The sequence below is a fragment of the Macaca nemestrina genome, chromosome 5 (genome assembly GCF_043159975.1).
Source record: "Macaca nemestrina isolate mMacNem1 chromosome 5, mMacNem.hap1, whole genome shotgun sequence".
Taxonomy (NCBI): Eukaryota; Metazoa; Chordata; class Mammalia; order Primates; family Cercopithecidae; genus Macaca; species Macaca nemestrina.
Genome location: NC_092129.1, coordinates 67,128,002 through 67,147,977, shown reverse-complemented (window position 1 = coordinate 67,147,977; position 19,976 = coordinate 67,128,002). Strand labels below are relative to the sequence as shown.

The window sequence follows — 19,976 nt, the reverse complement described above, 5'->3', positions numbered from 1 at the left end:
GGAATTCACATGCCACTTCCCTTGCTCTGCCCTGATGCTAGTTTGCTGGAGTGGGGAACTGAGTTGCCAAGGTATAGCTCTGGCTCTAGCCACGTGTGGAGCATCTGAGTCCCCATGAAAGTCCGTGTTTGAGTAACATGCCCTTTACACCCCTCTTCCTAGGGCAGAGCCTTCTCAAGGCTATTTTTTGAGGTGTAGAGCCCCACAGGCCAGTGCATTTCTATAAGCGTGTAGAAGAGACTGAAGGCAGAGTGTTGCTAATATCTGTAATAATAGCCATATCCCAAAAACAACCCCATTTCTGTGGAAGGCTCCATTAGTCCATATCCCAGGATAAAGCAGGGAGGGCCTGGGATTGTCGGGAGCCCCTAGGCAAATGTGTCACCTTCTGCCCACGTGGATCGCCGGCAAGCTCAGAGCTCAGGGCAGATGGTGGTTTAAATGCTTAAAAAAATGAATTGGATGACCGTCAAAATGGGATGGTTTAGTTATATAGCTTCCTAAGGCGGGAAATAACACTAAACTATTTCTCCCAGCTGCATCATTCTATGAAAAGATCATCACAGAAGACAACGCTGTCTACTTTCTAATCTCAAGTAACCCTGAAAAACACTTCCTTAAGTACATTTGACAAAGTTAGTTCCTTTCTGTTCCATATTCAGGCGTTTTTTTCCTGAATTCCTTTGCCTGATTTTGCTACCAGTGTTAAAGATGCTAGCCACTCTTTCCCAGGAGGACCTTAAAATAACCAAATGCTTTTAAGTACTAGTATCTATTTTTCTTGGCTCTAAGCTCTTCCTTCTTCTTTTCCAAGTCTGGATTTCTGGGTTCTTTTTCTTTAACCTTATCCCCAGTACCCCCTGGGAAACCAGCAACAAAAAGAAAAACAATGACAATAAATACCTTATACCCCAAGCTATGGCTTTCTTATTCTTATTTTTTATTTTTGGTTTTCATTTGACTTAAAAGAGCATTTCTTGTTTTAAAAAAGTCCCTGAGTCATAAATACACTGTTTTTGTTTTGTTGTTGCTGTTGTTTGTTTATTTGTTTTTTGATACTCTGTCACCCAGGCTAGAGTGCAGTAGTGTGATCACAACTCAATGCAGCATTGACCTCCCAGGCTCAAATGATCCACCCACCTCAGTCTCCCAAGCTGCTGGGACTACAGGCGTTATGTCACCAGGTCCAGCTAATTTTTAAAATATTTTTTGTAGAGACAGAGTTTCGCCATGTTGGTCAGGCTGGTCTTGAACTCCTGACCTCAAGTGATCTGCTGACCTTGGCATCTCAAAGTGCTGGGATTACAGGCATGAGCCACTGTGCCTGGCCATCCCACACTTTTTAAAAGCTATTCTTTTAAAAATTTTAAATTGACACATAATAATTGAATATACTTATGGGGTACATGTGATATTTCAATATCTGCTTACTATGTGTAATGATCAAATCAGGGCAATTAGCATATCTGTCACCTCAAACCTTTATCATTTCAAAGTTTGATATTCCTTTTTAATGGATTTTGTCTGAAGCAAGAATGAGCAAATAATCAACTGCCTCATTTTTGCCATGTCCTAATTGCCCAATATGGCCGGGTGCAGTGGCTCACGCCTCTAATCCCAGCACTTTGGGAGGCTGGGGCGGGTGGATAACGAGGTCAGGAGTTCAAGACCAGCCTGGCCAATATGGTGAAACCCCATCTCTACTAAAAATACAAAAATTAGCTGGGCATGGTGGCATGCACCTGTAGTCCCAGCTACTCAGGAGGATGAGGAAGAAGAATCGCTTGAACCTAGGAGGCGGAGGTTGCAGTGAGCTGAGATCGTGCCACTGCACACCAGCCTGGGCGACAGAGCGAGACTCTACTTTGTCTCAAAAAAATTGCCTAAGATATGATGGTAATGCCTCCCTGTGGATAAAACAAACTGTAGGAACAATGCCCCTTATGTATCAGTCTGTGGCCCCTCATTTCCCTAAGTACAAGCGCTTTGACATTATAAACTTTTTAAAAAGTTGTAGGTAAATGGCCAATTCATATGTATTATGAATGAAGTGGGAAGCCAGGGCACACATGTGTTGTGTTTACAGATGCCATTAAATAAAATCTAAGAAATTAAATTCATCTGACATACACTTAACAAAGTACATAATCATTATCATGTTGCACGGTAATTAGGCATAAATGGGAAGCAGTCATCATAAACATAATTGGTATGACTTTACACAGTCAAATCGTGAGGTTTCCTCTGATCATGTTTAGTTTCTAAGATCTACAGTGGGTACCAATGTGGACGGTGTCTTCTGACTACATATGTCATCATCATTGTACATGCTGACTGGCACAAGGCTCCTCCACCCATTCCCTCAACAGTTAGAATTTCCTTATCCCCTCTTTCTCCCAGTCCCCAGTCTAGCATAGCCGCGTCTTGTATTCTGTCCATTGTATTTGCACCTTCCAACCCCAAACTGACACCCTAAAGTGGTCCTTGAGCAGCTGCTGAAGCTGTGCTTTTCCCTCTCCTTAGATGTCCTGGATGCTGAAGGCCTGAAGGGATTGATTTCTGGGCTCTGACATTCTGGATGGGAACTGTGCTGAGGTTCCATTAAAAAGGATGAAATGCACCTGTGGGATGGAGAAGGCAAGGCTTGGGCCTATGTTGCGCTGGTGAGTGTGGGATCTCTTTTAGCAAGTGACCCTAGTCATATTGGGAATCACTCCCTCCCTCCCTCCCTCCTTTCCTTCCTTCTTTCCTTCCTTCCTTCCTTCCTTCCTTCCTTCCTTCCTTCCTTCCTTCCTTCCTTCCTTCCTTCCTTCCTTCCTTCCTTCCTTCCCTCCCTCCCTCCCTCCCTCCCTCCCTCCCTTCTTTCCTCTCTCTCTCTCTCTTTCTCTCTCTCTTTCTTCCTCTCTTTCACCCTTTCTGAGTTTCGCTCTTGTTGCCCAGGCTGGAGTGCAATGGCGTGATCTGGGCTCACTGCAACCTCCAACCCCCAGGTTCAAGTGATTCTGCTGCCTCAGCCTCCTGAGTAGCTGAGATTATAGGCACCTGCCACCATACCCGGCTAATTTTTCTTATTTTTAGTAGAGATGGGGTTTTACCATGTTGGCCAGGTTGGCCTATAACTCCTGACCTCAGGTGATCCACCCGCCTCAGACTCCCACAGTGCTGGGATTACAGGTGTGAGCCATTGCACCCAGTCCTTGTGGGGAATTGATTGGTTCCCATCACTGAAGTATCAGGAGTGGGGCCAGGTGCTTGGACGGTCACTGGGGATCTGTGTCTCTCTTTACCTAAGCCCTGGTTTTCTCTGTGCTGATTTTATCTTAGGCAGCATTTTTTGTATGGCGGGGAGATGGCCATCAGCAGCTCTGGGCTTAAATCAATCATCTTAGAAATTATACAGTGAAGCACCTCTTTTCCAATAGTTTCAGCAGAAGTTTTTTTTTTTTTTTTTTTTTTTTCGCCTAATTGAAGTGAGCAAGAAGAATTCAAGATAAAATATACCATAGGAGAAATCTATTGGCTCTCAGCCATATCAAGAGCCTTGGCATTTCTTAATAAAGTTAAACATTTTTCTCTTGTGATGTAATCTGTGTTTTGCTAAATAGGAATTAAACTATCTTGAACTTTATTCCAAAAAAGTGACAGAAACCATCCAAGCAATGATATTACTTCATGGCTCTTAAGTTGCAGAAATTCGGGTTTATCCAATATCGAGGACACACCGAGACATGTCACATTGTGCTCGCCTCAGTGTGACAGCACCTGAGCTGCCTGTCAGGGAATGCAAGTGTGCTGGGGAGGCTGATACTCATGGCCTCCTGGCTCCCAGACCTGACCACATGGGTTGGACCACTAATTTCAAGGTACTCTGAAGATTTTCCAATGGGGGCCGGTAATGTGAGCATCAAAAAGCAACCGGTAGTCACAATGTACTCTTTATGAGATTCACCCTTCAATATGAAAAATATTCAAAAGGACATGGACATGGATCAACCAATATTCTAAAAACACCAATAAAGAGAATCAGCACCACAAAAATTCCTAATCACATTGCACCTTATTAAAATAGTGATATTGTGGTTATTTCTGGTTCATTTGGCTTGGATATCACAGGTAGAAAGGAAAACGTTGGAAACAGTGTGAGATGAAATAATGCGAAGAATAAAGTAAGTTAGGTAAGGTGGCTCACGCCTGTAATTCCAGTGCTTTGAGAGGCTGAGGAGGGAGGATTGGTGGATCCCAGGAATTCAGGACCAGCCAGGCAAATGGTGAAACCCTGTCTCTAAAAAACAAAACAAGTAGCCAGGCACGGGGGCACGTGTCTATAGTCCCAGCTACTCTGGAGGCTGAGGCAGGAGGATCACTTGAGCAGGGGCAGTTGAGGCTGCAGTGAGCCATGATTTGCACTACTGCACTCCAGCCTGGGCAACAGAGCAATATCTTCTCAAAAAAAAAAAAAAAAAAAAAAAAAAAAAAGATGACGTGGAAGAAGGCATAAAGAAAAGATGCCTTTTATCTCTTTCATAAAACATAATGAAATTTCTAAGGACCTTTTCATTTTTCTTTTTGAGACAGGATCTTTCTCTGTTGCCCAGGCTGGAGTACAGTGGCGCGATCTTGGCTCACTGCAAACTCTGCCTCCTGGGTTCACGCCCTTCTCCTGCCTCAGCCTCCCGAGTAGCTGGGACTACAGTTGATCGCCACCATGCCCGGCTAATTTTTTGTATTTTTAATAGAGACGGGGTTTCACCGTGTTAGTCAGGACGGTCTCGATCTCCTGACCTTGTGATCCTCCCACCTCAGCCTCCCATAGTACTGGGATTACAGGCGTGAGCCACCGTGCCCAGCCAAGAACCTTTTTATTAATTCCTAGTTCTCAACCAGGAGAGAAAAGAGAATTTTTCCTCATATATTTGGGAATCAAACATGTAAGGCTAAAGGGTGTTGGTTGTAATCACTGATAAGAACTAAATATGTAATTAACACTGAGATTTCCCTCACGGAAGGCCAGGCACAGTGGCTCACACCTGTAATCCCAGCACTTTATGAGGCCGAGGTGGGCAGATCAACTGAGGTCAGGAGTTTGAGACCAGCTTGGCCAACATCGTGAAACCCGGTCTCTACCAGAAATAAAAAAATTAACCGGGCGTGATGGCGCATGCCTGTAATCCCAGCTACTTAGGAGGCTGAGGCAGGAGTATCGCTTGAACCTGGGAGGCAGAGGTTGCAGTGAGCTGAGATTGTGCCACGGCACTCTAGCCTGGGCAACAGAGTGAGACTCTGTCTCAAAACAAAAACAAAAACAAAAACAAAAAAACAAAAAAACATTTTCCTCACAGAACTCATGGCTATCATTTGTGTTCACAGTGGCTATACAACATGTGTATGTTGTCAGGGTATAAATGCAATCACTCTCTGGTTATTTATCAAAGGGGACCGTGTCCCCTTCCCCTGTTCCACAACACACAAAGCTCACTGCACTTCTTTTTAGATTCCTGTGTTTCAGATATTCTCTAAGTCCAACAGCCTTATCAGTAACAATTGTCTATGTCTCTAAGGTTAATCAGGCTTAAAAAGAAACTTTTGCCTAAAAGCCAGCTCCAACTTACTTTTCCGTGGCAGAGGCATTGGTTACCGTGAAGATCTCTGTTGTTCCCTGACCAGACAAATCCACCAGAGATGCCTGAGGGGCAGACCCTTCCTCTGACCACTTCACCGCCTTTTACCCCAAAGTCAACAGGAAAGGAAAGTAGTGACAAAAATGAGGTTAGAGGCTGTAGGCTGGAGATCGTGAGGCATTTGAAGTTAGGTAGGCTCACACCTTTCCACAGGAAGGGACCAGTGGGGTGTTGGCAGCAAGTGTGCCATTCTCCCTGCCCTGAGTCAACACTGGCCATCCCTCCCTTCTCTTTTCTTGCCTTCCATCAACTCAAAGTATAAAATGCTTCTCAGTTATGGATTGTGAGGTGACCTGGGCTGGGAATGAAAACAAACAATCCCTTGAAACTGATGTTGTGTTTTAGCGCTTTGTTTTGTTTTGTTTTGCACAGTAAAAAAGAAAAAGGGATCCCAGCTACTCAGGAGGCTGAGGCAGGAGAATTGCTTGAACCTGGGAGGCAGAGGTTGTGGTGAGCCAAGATCATGCCATTGCACTCCAGCCCGGGCAACAAGAGCGAAACTCCGTAACAAAAAAAAAAAAAAAAAAAAGAAAGGAAAAAGGGCACAGGCATGCCCTAAATTGTGCACCGTGTGGGATTCAGCTGTCTCCACTTTACTGCCTCTCTAGTAACCTAAAGGGTAGGAGGTGAAATCTCTCTGGCTAGTCTTGTCTGGTAACGAGGGTTTGATGTCAATAATTTGGGTGACATGCGGTGTTCACATTTAGAAACACAGACACTGGGGCTAGCTGCTGAGAACCAGGTTGAAAGTGTCAATCTAATTACTATCAGGACATTTTTCTGATCTTAAAGTGGCCTCAGGCTGGAAAGTGTGTGTGTGTGTGTTTGTGTACACACACACGTGTGTATTCCGTGCGTGTCTGTGATGGCTCTAGTGATGGCGTGGTGTTGCTGACGTGTAGGAAATGATAGAAGTCACATATACTTGAAGTCAGGAATAGCTAGCAAGGACCATACATGTGGTAGATAAGAAGTAAAGCAGTGGCAGGATTGTTTATGTTGAGAGATGGCTTCCTGGTTCATGTACAGATGCATAGATAGTTCAACCCCTTCCTTTGGTTTATTTCTGCATTTTAAATTATATTGAATTTTAGATAATTGATTTTTGCAGACATCTGGGGGCTGTTTCTTTTCAAATCTACATCTTTGGAGACAGCCTGTGTTTCTGCCACTGTCACAGGGTTGGGCTGATTCCCGTGATGCCTCTACTGTAGGAGACGGTAATGAGGGCTCATCGCACGGGCGAATCCCAGGGCTGCTCTGTCATTTACTCTGATTTCTCTAAGTGATTGAAAAGCACACTTGACATACACTCCCTCTTCAGAGATCAAGTTATAATTAAATCCAAGGAAACTCTCTGACAGCTGGGGCCTGCGGGTTTTGAGCTTGGTGCTTGTTCTTGCAAAAGCCGACAGCTATAGCTTATGTCCCACTGCCACATGCACGGCCAGTTAGGGCGATAATGAAACGTCTTTTATGTCTGCAGTTTATTTTGTTTGGTGAGAACGAAAGCCCACCAGAAAAGTGGACTTGCTTTGAATACAGATGTAAGCATTTCTTACAAAACTCAAGCCCTACTTTTTCCAGAGAGGACTAAAGGTTAGTTCCATACTGTGCCAACAAACTAGAAACCATCACTAAGCAGCTAAGAAGAGGGAAGCACAAATGGCTTGGGAGACGGGAGATGTCTGGGAGGATGCCAGTGTGCACTCAGATTTAACAGCTTCATCAAAGGGAATGTGTTAAATGCTCATTAACTAAATTTACAAACGATCCCCAACTGGGAGGTGTTGCAAACAACAGAGGAATACCACACACACACACACACACACACACACACACACACACACAGATTACAGGCATGTACACACACATACACAGAGCAGAAAGTGAAGTGTGAAGTAACAATCTGCTCAGACCCAAAATAAAATAATCTTAAATACAGACGTTCAAAGGAGCCTTAGAATAGATTTAATGCAGAATTGAGGCAGCAGCTCAACAGCAGCAAGTTGTTATCTCTGATGGATGTTACCGGGGAGACAGACTGTGGCCATGGTGGCAGGGGGTGTGGCCATCCTCAAAGGATCCTGGAAAAGATGTGACACACACCTCGAAGGAGAGAGAGCAGGGGCCACTGGACACCAAGACTGAAGAACACTGAATGTTAACATGCTGACAGATTCTAAATATTTGTTACTAAAATCCTTAATTTTCCAAGGCGTAGGGACTATTGGCCCAGAGGACACTGAATCCTGATAGTAGAGGAAAGAGCACATTGCACATTGGCTCACATCAGCACCCAATAATTGTCCCACTGATCCTCAAGAAGCCATCATTAGGAACTGACTTCTTGGGGTATTGTCCTGGGTATTGCCCAAGCATCTGGAGGAAGGAGAGCATTCTGGAGCTGAAGTCTCCTCCTGAGGCCATCAGAGACCTGGGGCAAGAACAGCACCTCCACTCACATCTCATCCCTCAAATCTGACCCTTCGGACTCCACCCATAGGCTCCTGGAGCAGTACACTGTGGTCTGACAAAGTGCATGGAGAGGGTGCAGGGTGGTATGGAAGCCTGGGTGATGGGACCTCCAGGCTGTGGTTCTGCCTCTGCTGCTAAACATTCATGTGAGTGCATGGTTGAGTCTCTGGACCGCTCTGGGTTGCAGTTCCCTAAGTAGCTTAGGGATTTGTTATGGGCTGATTTGTGTCCCATCCCCCCAAATTTATATGCTGCAACCCTACTCCCCAGGACCTCAGAATATGACTGTAATTGGAGACAGAGTTTTAAAAGAGGTAATTAAGTTAAAATGAGTTACTAGGGTGGGCTCTAATCCAGTATGATTGGTGTCCTTCTAGAAGAGGGGGTTAGGACACAGACACACACAGAGACGGCTATGGGAAGACACTGGAAGCAGACAGCAAGCCTCAAGCCAAGGAGAGAGGCCTCCGGAGACACCAATCCTGTGGACACCTTCATCTCTGACACTTGGATCTCCAACTTCAAGCCTCTGGGACAGTGAAAAAACTAATTTCTGTTGTTTAAGCTCCCCACTCCGTCACCCCAGTTTGTGATTCTCTGTTATGGCAGCCCTAGGCAAACTAATGCAGAATTTTTTTTTTTTTTTTTTTTTTTAAGATGGAGTCAAGCTCTGTCACCCAGGCTGGAATGCAGTGGCACCATCTTGGCTCACTGCAACCTCCGCCTCCCAGGTTCAAGTGATTCTCCTGCCTCCACTGCCCGAGTAGCTGGGACTACAGGAATATGCCACCATGCCCAGCTAATGGAATTCTTTTAAAAATTATTTGATTTTATTTTTTTTGAGACAAAGTCTTCTGTGTTGCCCAGGTTGGAGTGCAGTGGCATGATCTAATACAGGACTCTTAATGGAGCATCCATGAATCAACTTCAGGGAAGTCTCAAATCGCTTGATGTTTGTAAAAATTTTATGTGGATGTGCATGTGGGCACTTTTTAGAGAAAGGTACATTCTTTAGAGGAGAATCATAATTTTAGAGACGCTCCTAATAAAAGAAAGTTAACATCCATTGACTATTACTAAATTATCGCTAAAGTTCCTTATAGAACTAAACTTCAATCTTTAATGTTTATAATTCCTTTAATTTCCAACCCATGCAAGCAACCAGAGACTTCAGTAATACAGAAAGAATCTGAGGCACCTGCTCATTGTAGATCACCAAATCTATAATTCAGACATCTTACTACCTTAATTATGTGTTTGCATTGAAAACTGTTGGCACTTCCCTTCTTATTTGGTGAGAACATAGTGAAATGAATCCAGGGTTGCAGGACTGATATATGCTCAGAGCATTACACTTTTCACTTGAAAAGTAAAGAAAGGGGAGAAACATCTTCTACAGGAATTACCTGTAAGAAACCCTACTCAAAGATCTGATCAATGTCTGTTTTAGAACCTAAGGAAAATTGTGGAAAAGAGAGAGAGGAGAAAAAACGAAACAGCCTGTCACTGCTTTGGGAAAAATAGCAAGGGCAGCATCAATACTGGATAAAACCTGTAAAGTGTTCTCTAGCTACTATCCTAGAAAGTGGCATTCCCTGGGCGCCCAATAGCCAGAGGCCACTCTGTAAAGTAATGTTCTATCCTTGGAGGATGCTAGATGCTTATCTTGGTTAACCCACACCGCAACCATAGCAAGGAGATAGGACCTCTTTTCCAGGGATACAAACAGGACCTCTTTTCCAGAGAAACAAGCAAGTATTGGAGGTTGGACTCCAGGGCAGGCAGCCCTACCTCAAAGCAGATTCTTTCTATGGGGCTCAACATTTCTATCGGAAGCCTCTCTCCCTTTCTGTTGTTCTCTCTTATTCTCTAACACGAAGACTATATATCCTTGAACTTCTGCTCCTTTAAATAATCCAAAGAACACAAATGCAGAATAATGGCTACCTTTGGAGTTGAGAGAGGGGGCGTGGATGTGGGAGAGGTCCAGAGTGGTGGTAGCTGTGGAGGTAAGATGTTATCTTAAGCCAGATAATGGGTAATGGGCACGTACTTGTTGGTTTGTTCATTTTGTTTGAAAAAGTATTAAATATTAAACAAAATTTTCAAAATCTGCCTTTAAAAAGATTTATTTGGCCTTAAAAATGTTCATACCCTTTGGCCGAGGAGTGCCATTTCTACTGGGTCTCTATTGGGAGAAAATTATCTGAAATGAGGACAAAGATTTATTTGCCATAAGTTCATTATAGCATTTAAATTTGAAAATGTTGAAATAACATTAAAAGTCCAAGAAGAAAAGAGAGAAGAATCAAATAGATGCAATAAAAATGAGAAAGGGGATATCACCACCGACTCCACAGAAATACAAACTACCATCAGAGAATACTATAAACACCTCTATGCAAATAAACTAGAAAACCTAGAAGAAATGGATAATTTCCTGGACACTTACACTCTCCCAACACTAAACCAGGAAGAAGTTGAATCCCTGAATAGACCAATAGCAGACTCTGAATTTGAGGCAATAATTAATAGCTTACCAACCAAAAAAAGTCCAGGACCAGATGGATTCACAGCCAAATTCTACCAGAGGTACAAGGAGGAGTTGGTACCATTCCTTCTGAAACTACTCCAATCAATAGGAAAAGAGGGAATCCTCCCTAACTCATTTTACAAGGCCAACATCATCCTGATACCAAGCCTGACAAAGATACAACAAAAAAAGAGATCAATATCCCTGATGAACATCGAGGCAAAAATCCTCAATAAAATACTGGCAAACCGAATCCAGGAGCACATCAAAAAGCTTATCCACCATGATCAAGTGGGCTTCATCCCTGGGATGCAAGGCTGGTTCAACATATGCAAATCAATAAATGTAATCCAGCATATAAACAGAACCAAAGACAAAAACCACATGATTATCTCAATAGATGCAGAAAAGGCCTTTGACAAAATTCAACAGCCCTTCATGCTAAAAACTCTCAATAAATTCGGTATTGGTGGAACGTATCTCAAAATAATAAGAGCTATTTATGACAAACCCACAGCCAGTATCATAATGAATGGGCAAAAACTGAAAGCATTCCCTTTGAAAACTGGCACAAGACAGGGATGCCCTCTCTCACCACTCCTATTCAACATAGTGTTGAAAGTTCTGGCTAGGGCAATCAGGCAAGAGAAAGAAATAAAGGGTATTCAGTTAGGAAAAGAAGAAGTCAAATTGTCCCTGTTTGCAGATGACATGATTGTATATTTAGAAAACCCCATTGTCTCAGCCCAAAATCTCCTTAAGCTGATAAGCAACTTCAGCAAAGTCTCAGGATACAAAATCAATGTGCAAAAATCACAAGCATTCTTATACACCAGTAACAGACAAAAAGAGAGCCAAATCATGAATGAAGTCCCATTCACAATAGCTTCAGAGAGAATAAAATACGTAGGAATCCAACTTACAGGGGATGTAAAGGACCTCTTCAAGGAGAACTACAAACCACTGCTCAGTGAAATAAAAGAAGACACAACAAATGGAAGAACATACCATGCTCATGGATAGGAAGAATCAATATTGTGCAAATGGCCATACTACCCAAGGTAATTTTTAGATTCAATGGCATCCCCATTAAGCTACCAATGACTTTCTTCACAGAACTGGAAAAAACTGCTTTAAAGTTCATATGGAACCAAAAAAGACTCCGCATTGCCAAGACAATCCTAAGCCAAAAGAACAAAGCTGGAGGCATCACGCTACCTGACTTCAAACTATACTACAAGGCTACAGTAACCAAAACAGCATGGTACTGGTACCAAAACAGAGATACAGATCAATGGAACAGAACAGAGCCCTCAGAAATAATACCACACATCTACAGCCATCTGATCTTTGACAAACCTGAGAGAAACAAGAAATGGGGAAAGGATTCCCTATTTAATAAATGGTGCTTGGAAAATTGGCTAGCCATAAGTAGAAAGCTGAAACTGGATCCTTTCCTTACTCCTTATATGAAAATTAATTCAAGATGGATTAGAGACTTAAATGTTAGATCTAAAACCATAAAAACCCTAGAAGAAAACCTAGGCAATACCATTCAGGACATAGGCATGGGTAAGGACTTCATGTCTAAAACACCAAAAGCAACAGCAACAAAAGCCACAATTGACAAATGGGATCTAATTAAACTAAAGAGCTTCTGCACAGCAAAAGAAACTACCATCAGAGTGAACAGGCAACCTACAGAATGGGAGAAAATTTTTGCAATCTACTCATCTGACAAAGGGCTAATATCCAGAACCTATAAAGAACTCAATCAAATTTACAAGAAAAAAACAAACAATCCCATCAAAAAGTAGGCAGAGGATATGAACAGACACTTCTCAAAAGAAGACATTCATACAGCCAACAGACACATGAAAAAATGTTCATCATCACTCGCTATCAGAGAAATGCAAATCAAAACCACAATGAGATACCATCTCACACCAGTTAGAATGGCAATCATTAAAAAATCAGGAAACAACAGGTGCTGGAGAGGATGTGGAGAAATAGGAACACTTTTACACTGTTGGTGGGACTGTAAACTAGTTCAACTATTGTGGAAAACAGTGTGGCAATTCCTCAAGGATCTAGAACTAGAAATACCATTTGACCCAGCCATTCCATTATTGGGGATATACCCAAAGGATTATAAGTCATGCTACCATAAAGACACATGCACATGTATGTTTATAGCAGCACTATTCACAATAGCAAAGACTTGGAATCAACCCAAATGTCCATCGGTGACAGACTGGATTAAGAAAATGTGGCACATATACACCATGGAATACTATGCAGCCATAAAAAAGGATGAGTTCATGTCCTTTGTAGGGACACGGATGCAGCTGGAAACCATCATTCTCAGCTAACAGAAAACCAAATACCGCATGTTCTCACTCACAGATGGGAATTGAACAATGAGATCACTTGGACACAGGAGGGGGATCATCACACTCTGGGTCCTATTGTGGGAGGGGGGAGGGATAGCATTAGGAGATATAGCTAATGTAAATGACTAGTTAATGGGTGCAGCACACCAACATGGCACATGTATACATATGTAACAAACCTGCACGTTGTGCACATGTACCTAGAACTTAAAGTATAAAAGAAAAAAAAAAAAAACCACCACCAACAAAAAAAACATTAAAAGTCCAACAAAGAAGAATGATTGGGCAAATTAAGCTACTTCTATGAGTTGGAATATTATACAGACTTCAAAACAAGATGCTCTCAAAGAGTTTGTAATGGTTCGAGGAAATTCATTTGATAAAATTTTAAGTGGAAAATTAGGATATGAAATTATGTATAAAATAAGACTTCAAAGCTCTGGAAAATACTCTGAAACAAGACTAACAGGAAACAAAGCAACGGGTGCCCCTGGATTAGATTATGCAATTATGGTTATTTTGTTTATAAATTTTAATTTTCATACAGTAGAGAATGTATTACTTTATTGTTTTGAGATGGAGTCTTACTCTGTCACCCACGCTGGAGTGCAATAGCACGATCTCCGCTCACTCCAACCTCTGCCTCCCGGGTTCAAGCGATTCTCATACCTGAGCCTCCTGAGTAGCTGGGACTACAGGCATGTGCCACCATGCCTGGCTAATTTTTGTATTTTCAGTAGAGACGGGGTTTCACTATGTTGGCCAGGCTGGTCTCGAACTCCTGACCTCAGATAGTCTGCCTGCCTCGGCATCCCAAATTGCTGGGATTACAGGTGTGAGCCACCATGCCTGGCCATGTATTACTTTCATATAATAAAAAAATTATAAAATTTACTCTGCCTATTAGTTCTTGTCATCGAAAATCTTCAGGTAGGTTCCTATAGTGGTCCTTGGAATGATTTTATCCTTAGCCTGAAGTGGATAATGTGCTATTCCTGCTAACGAACTATAGCTAACTCACAGGGTTAAGGGAAGGCATTTTGGAATTTCTGGTTCCTCCTGGTTATTGCACTTTAAAAAAATTACATAGACATGATATTTCCCCGTAAACAATTCAGTGTGTTCCTGTGTTGCTCCATGTACTGCAAGACCAGATGTAGATCAGGAAAGCTCTTCACTGGCTTAGTATGAGAGCCAGGTAGACAATACACACAAGTGGGGAATACTCATTTTTTTTTTTTTTTTTTTTTTTTTAGGTGGAGTCTCGCTCTTCACCCAGGCTGGAGTGCAGTGGTGCGATCTCAGGTCCCTGCAACTTCTGCCTCTCAGGTTCAAATGATTCTCCTGCCTCAGCCTCCCAAATAGCTAAGATTACAGGCGCATGCCACTGCGCCCGGTTAATTTTTTGTATTTTTAGTAGAGATGGGGGTTTCACCGTGTTAGCCAGGGTGGTCTCAATCTCTGACCTCAGGTGATCCGCCCGCCTCGGCCTCCCAAAGTGCTGGGATTACAGGCATGAGCCACCACGCCCAGCCAGAATACTCTTGTTCTTCCTATGACCATGTGCTGTGATGCTGTGTGGTTTCTGTCACGTATACACACACAAGCACACTCATGCACACACCCCCTACCTCCCTGCCTACATTCTACCCAGCCTGACTGCTCTGGAAGGAAAGTATGTAGCAGGGGTCTGGGGGCCTCTGGGGCAGCTGTCTCAAGACCGAAGTGGCTGCCGAGCAGTGGTCGTAGCTGCAGGGGAGGTGGGGGAGAGGAGGAGGAAGGAGCTGACTTGCAATCATCTCTTTCTGCTTTGTCCCTGTCCTCTTCATTCGGTGCACTCAGCTCTACGGGAGGACAGTGTGTAACTAGTTTGACCAGCTGCTGACATCTCCGAAGAAGGAAGAGGTCTAATACCCTCCGAAGAAGGAATCTTCTAATATTACTTCACTGCAAGCACATTCTAAGCTTTCCGGCAGGGAGTCCCCAGATGAAACTGGGAAGCAGTTAGCTTGGGATCGCTTCAGGTCTTCTCCTTGGGATATGTTGATGTATTCCTGACTCCAGGCGCTCTCTGGATACACCTTTAGGTGTGTCTTCTCTGGCAGACAAAGGAGTTGTGCTTAGAACCAGTGGCTGCAGCTCAGTTCTGACGACAGGGAGAAATGAGTCTGGGGAGAGGGACTAGGGTTGGGCTGTAGATTGGGGAAAGGATACCGCATCTAAAATAAAAGAACCTAACACTGTATGTATTCTGCCTCTAACCCCCAATTTTCCTTCTTCTCTCCTCCTAATATAGTGATTGTGTTAGTTAGGTTCCTCTGACAGTTTGATTCCCCAAGACAGAATTAGAAATGCATAAGATCTGAGGCTGGGCGTGGTGGCTCACATCTGTAACCCCAGCACTTTGGGAGGCCAAGGCGGGGGGATCACAAGGTCAGGAGTTCAAGACCAGCCTGGGCAACACAGTGAAATCCCGTCTCTACTAAAAATACAAAAATTAGCTGGGCGTGGTGGCAGGCGCCTGTAATCCCAGCTACTTGGGAGGCTGAGGCAGGAGAATTGCTTGAACCCGGGAGGCGGAGGTTGCAGTGAGCCAAGATCAGGCCACTGCACTGCAGCCTGGGCGACAGAGTGAGACTCCGTCTCAAAAAAAAAAAAAAAAAAAAAAAATCCGGGCGGGATGCCTGTGAAGGATGGAGCCTGAGAAGGAGAGCAGCAAGGGAGGAGGTTGAATGGAAAGAGCTTTAGACTTCAGTGTAGTCCCGAGAAATTCACTGCCAGGCCCATGGGAGACCCATAGTAAAGACTGCCTAATGGAGAAGTCCTGCACTTTGCAGGAATGGCCACGCCAGTTTCCTGCCCCGCTCAGCCATTGGCTGACAGTAGCCCAGGGGCGGGGACCTTTCTGTGAAGATAGCTTGGGTCCTGAAGTGGGGATACTTCCCTCAAGATGGTCCTTCGAGAGGAGGTCTTTGTGGTCCACCTCCACGGCCACCACAGTTATATTCTAATTTATGGTTTCATTTATACCAGTGCTGACGTGATTGTGTACTATAGTCACATTTCTTTTCTCATTATTTTTTCTTTCTTGGAGTTTTCTTTTTTCTTTCTTTTTAAAAAAGTTTTTTTGAGACAGAGTCTCGCTCTGTCGCCCAGGCTGGAGTACAGTGGCGCATCTCGGCTCACTGCAAGCTCTGCCTCCCGGGTTCACGGCATTCTCCTGCCTCAGCCTCCCGAGTAGCTGGGACTACAGGCGCCCGCCACCACGCCCGGCTAATTTTTTTTTGTATTTTTAGTAGAGACCGGGTTTCACCGTGTTAGCCAGGATGGTCTCGATCTCCTGACTTCATGACCCGCCTGCCTCGGCCTCCCAAAGTGCTGGGATTACAGGTGTGAGCCGCCATGCCTGGCCTGGAGTTTTCTTTTTAAAATTTGGTCACTTCTCTATGTCCCTATCTATTACTGTGCTCCAAGCGTTGACAGAACCATGACACACCTCATGGGACACTGAAGTCGTCGGGCTCATGAATCGGTTCCATTTCTGCCTTCTTTGAGACATGCCGCCTGGAGCCCCGTTTGACTTGGTTGTGCTTTGCACATCCCCTTGTTTTAGTAGAGCATGTCCTCCAGGAGCTTGCAGGTAAGGGGTGTAGGTGATATAAATGCTTTGACTCCTTCTATGTTTCCAGTCCATCTGACCCTTAATGGAGGGTTCTAGGTCGGAAATCGTTTGCCCTCAGAATCTCCAGTCTGTTGTTTCTTGGATGCTAGTGTTCCTGTTGAAAAGTCAATGCCAGCCAGGTGCGGTGGCTCACGCCTGTAATCCCAGCACTTTGGGAGGCCAAGGCAGGAGGATCACTTGAGGTCAGGAGATCCAGACCAGCCTGGCCAACATGGTGAAACCCTGTCTCTACTAAAAATGCAAAACAAAAACAAAAATAAAAACAAAAAATAGCCAGGCATGGTGGTACATGCCTGTAATTCCAGCTACTTGGGAGGCTGAGGCAGAAGAATTGCTTGAACCCGGGATGCGGAGGTGCAGTGAGCTGAGATCACGACACTGCATTCCAGCCTGGGTGACAGAGCAAGACTCTGTCTCAAAACAAAACAACAAAACAAAACAAAACAACACTCTCCTATTTAACCCTACTCTTCTGAAATTTCACAATGATGTGCCTTATTCTCTGTGCTAGTACTAGGTCTTTTTCTCTCTTTCTCTCTCTCTGCCTCTTTTGTTGTTGTTGTGAGACAAAGTCTTACCCTGTCACTCAGGCTGGAGTGCAGTGGTGCCATCATGGCTCACCATGGCCTCGACCACCCAGGCTCAAGCGAATCTCCTGCCGCAGCCTCCTGAGTAGCCAGGACTATAGGCATGTGCAACCACACTCAGCTAATTTTTTCTTTTTATAGACACGAGGTCTCTCTATTTCCCAGGCTGATCTCGAACTCCTGGGCTCAAACAATCCTAGGGATGGGTACAGTGGCTCACCCCTGTGAGGGTCCTTAGATCCTCTTTTGATCTATTTGTTCATCAAGGTAATAAAAGACTACCATGGATTGAACACCTAGTATGTGCCACATAAGGTACTTTCTACTCAGTATGTCTCATTTCACCTTCACAGAATCCCTGCAAGGTGAGTGTTATTATATCCATTTGTGGACCAGGACTGCGGCTCAGAAGCTTTTCCCAAGACCCTGAACTCTGACAGGTGAATAACTGCCAAGTGGTGGAGGTTGGCCTGCAGTGGGCATCAGTCTGAGTTCCAAGCTGACTGCTCTTTCCAGGGCAACCACCCAGAGGCGGGTCCTAGTGCTAGGTGATGGCAGGACTTGCATGTCAAGTGCTTCATGGGAGAATGTAAGTTCCATGGGGCTGAGATCTTGGCTGGTCTGTTCACCACCATCAACCAAGTACAAGAACAATCCTTGCCATGTTGAAAATACACAATCCTTTTTTTTTTTAATATCGGGGGGAATATTGAGGGGGAATGTTGGGGGGAGTGTTGCAGGGGGAGGATTTTTTTTTTAAATTTGAGACAGGGTCTCACTGTCACCCAGGCTGGAGTGCAGTGGCGTGATCTTGGCTCACTGCAGCCTCTGCCTCCCAGGTTCAAGCAATTCTCCTGTCTCAGCCTCCTGAGTAACTGGGACTACAGGCGTGAGCCACTATGCCCAGCTAATTTTTGTCTTTTTAGTAGAGATGGGGTTTCATCATGTTGGCCAAGCTGGCCTCAAACTCCTGGCCTCAAGTGATCTGCTTACCTCAGCCTCCCAAAGTGCTAGGATTACAGGTGTGAGCCACCACTCCTGACAATCAGTACTTTTTAAAAGGATGAATGGATGGATAGATGAACATAATTTCATTTAATTCCCAGAGCAACTCAGTCATAACTCTAATTTACCCTTTTGTAAAAGGTTAGAAAGCAAATCCCAGCATTCTGGGATTTTTGTTTCCCAGCGAATTGCTCTTTCTAGTAAGTGTTTTTGTATAATCTTAGAATTACCCTTGATGATAACCCATGCTACCCCATGGCAACCAGAACCTAATGGGATAGCTGAGTTGGCTTGGTCAAGTGATTGAACACTTATTCAACAAAATATTATTGAGTGAGTGTCCACTGCATGCTAGGCACTAGGCTGGGAGATTTACATTCATTAAATCTCATATTATCCTCACAATAGCCCTGCCAAGTAGCCAGGTGGCCTAAAACCAGTTTCTTAAAGATTCATTTGCTCGGTTGGGTGCAGTGCCTCACACCTGTAATCCTAGCACTTTGGGAGGCCAACGCGGGTGGATTGCCTGAGCTCAGGAGTTCAAGACCAGCCTGGGCAACGTGGTGAAACCCGTTTCTACTAAAATACAAAAAATTACACTGCACTCCAGCCTGGGCGACAGAGCGAGACTCCGTCTCAAAAAAAAAAAAAAAAAAAAAAAAAAAAAAAAAAAAAAAATTAGCCGGGCATGGCAGCGTGCTCCTGTAGCCCCAGCTACTTGGGAGGCTGAGGTAGGAGACTTGCTTGAACTCAGGAGACGGAGGTTGCAGTGAGCTGAGATTGCACCACTGCACTCCAGCCTGGGCAACAGAGTGAGACTCTGACTCCATTAAAAAAAAAAAAAAGTTCATTTGCTCAATGAAGACTTTGCTTAAAATTCAACCTCTAGACCTTTGAGAGTCTAGGTTTCATTTTAGTGTTCTATATTTTCTTGGCATTTGGGAGCAGTTTAACGATGAAAATAATTAGTTCCTCCAAGGGCATATCTAACTTAATTTAGTGTTTATATTATGTATTTATTGCACTTGCAGATTTTTTTTTAACTATTTAAAAAATATATGGAACATTTCACAAATTTGCACATCATCCTTGCACAGGGGCCATGCTAGTGTTTAGTATATGTGCTGCTGAAGTGGGCCCAGAATTTTCTTTTTTCTAATGATGGGATTGTTTTGTCTACTTGAACGTGCCTTGTTCTATTTAACCTACTTTTGCATGGTTAAGCTCTTTTTAGTCAGTTTATGTAAGGCCTTTTATTCAGAATTTAAATTAAATTTAAAAGTAAATTAAATTAAAATTAAAATTTAATTTAATTCAGTATTTATTTCGAGGACATGTGAAAAGACCTAAAAATGCTTCAAAGGAAATAGAGTTTTGCATGAATGAGTTTTTAGGTAAGATGTTCCGCAGCCAGGCTGTAATGAGAAAAAAATAATGGAGACCAAGATGTGGGCAGACATTTAATAAGCCTCTCCCGGCCGGGTGCGGTGGCTCACGGCTGTAATCCCAGCACTTTGGGAAGCCGAGGTTGGTGGATCACCTGAAGTCAGGAGTTTGAGACCAGCCTGGTCAACATGGTGAAACCCTGTCTCTATTAAAAATACAAAAAATTAGCCGGGC

The 19,976-nt window shown here is 43.8% G+C and overlaps 1 protein-coding gene and 1 pseudogene across 4 annotated transcripts in view; both read right to left on the bottom strand.

The window, feature by feature from the left end:
• LOC105488993 (SAM and SH3 domain containing 1) overlaps positions 1 to 19,976 on the bottom strand; it is a 350,928-nt gene that overhangs the window by 263,241 nt on the left and 67,711 nt on the right. The window lies entirely within an intron of this gene.
• On the bottom strand, positions 19,409 to 19,542 carry LOC112427934 (U6 spliceosomal RNA; annotated as a pseudogene).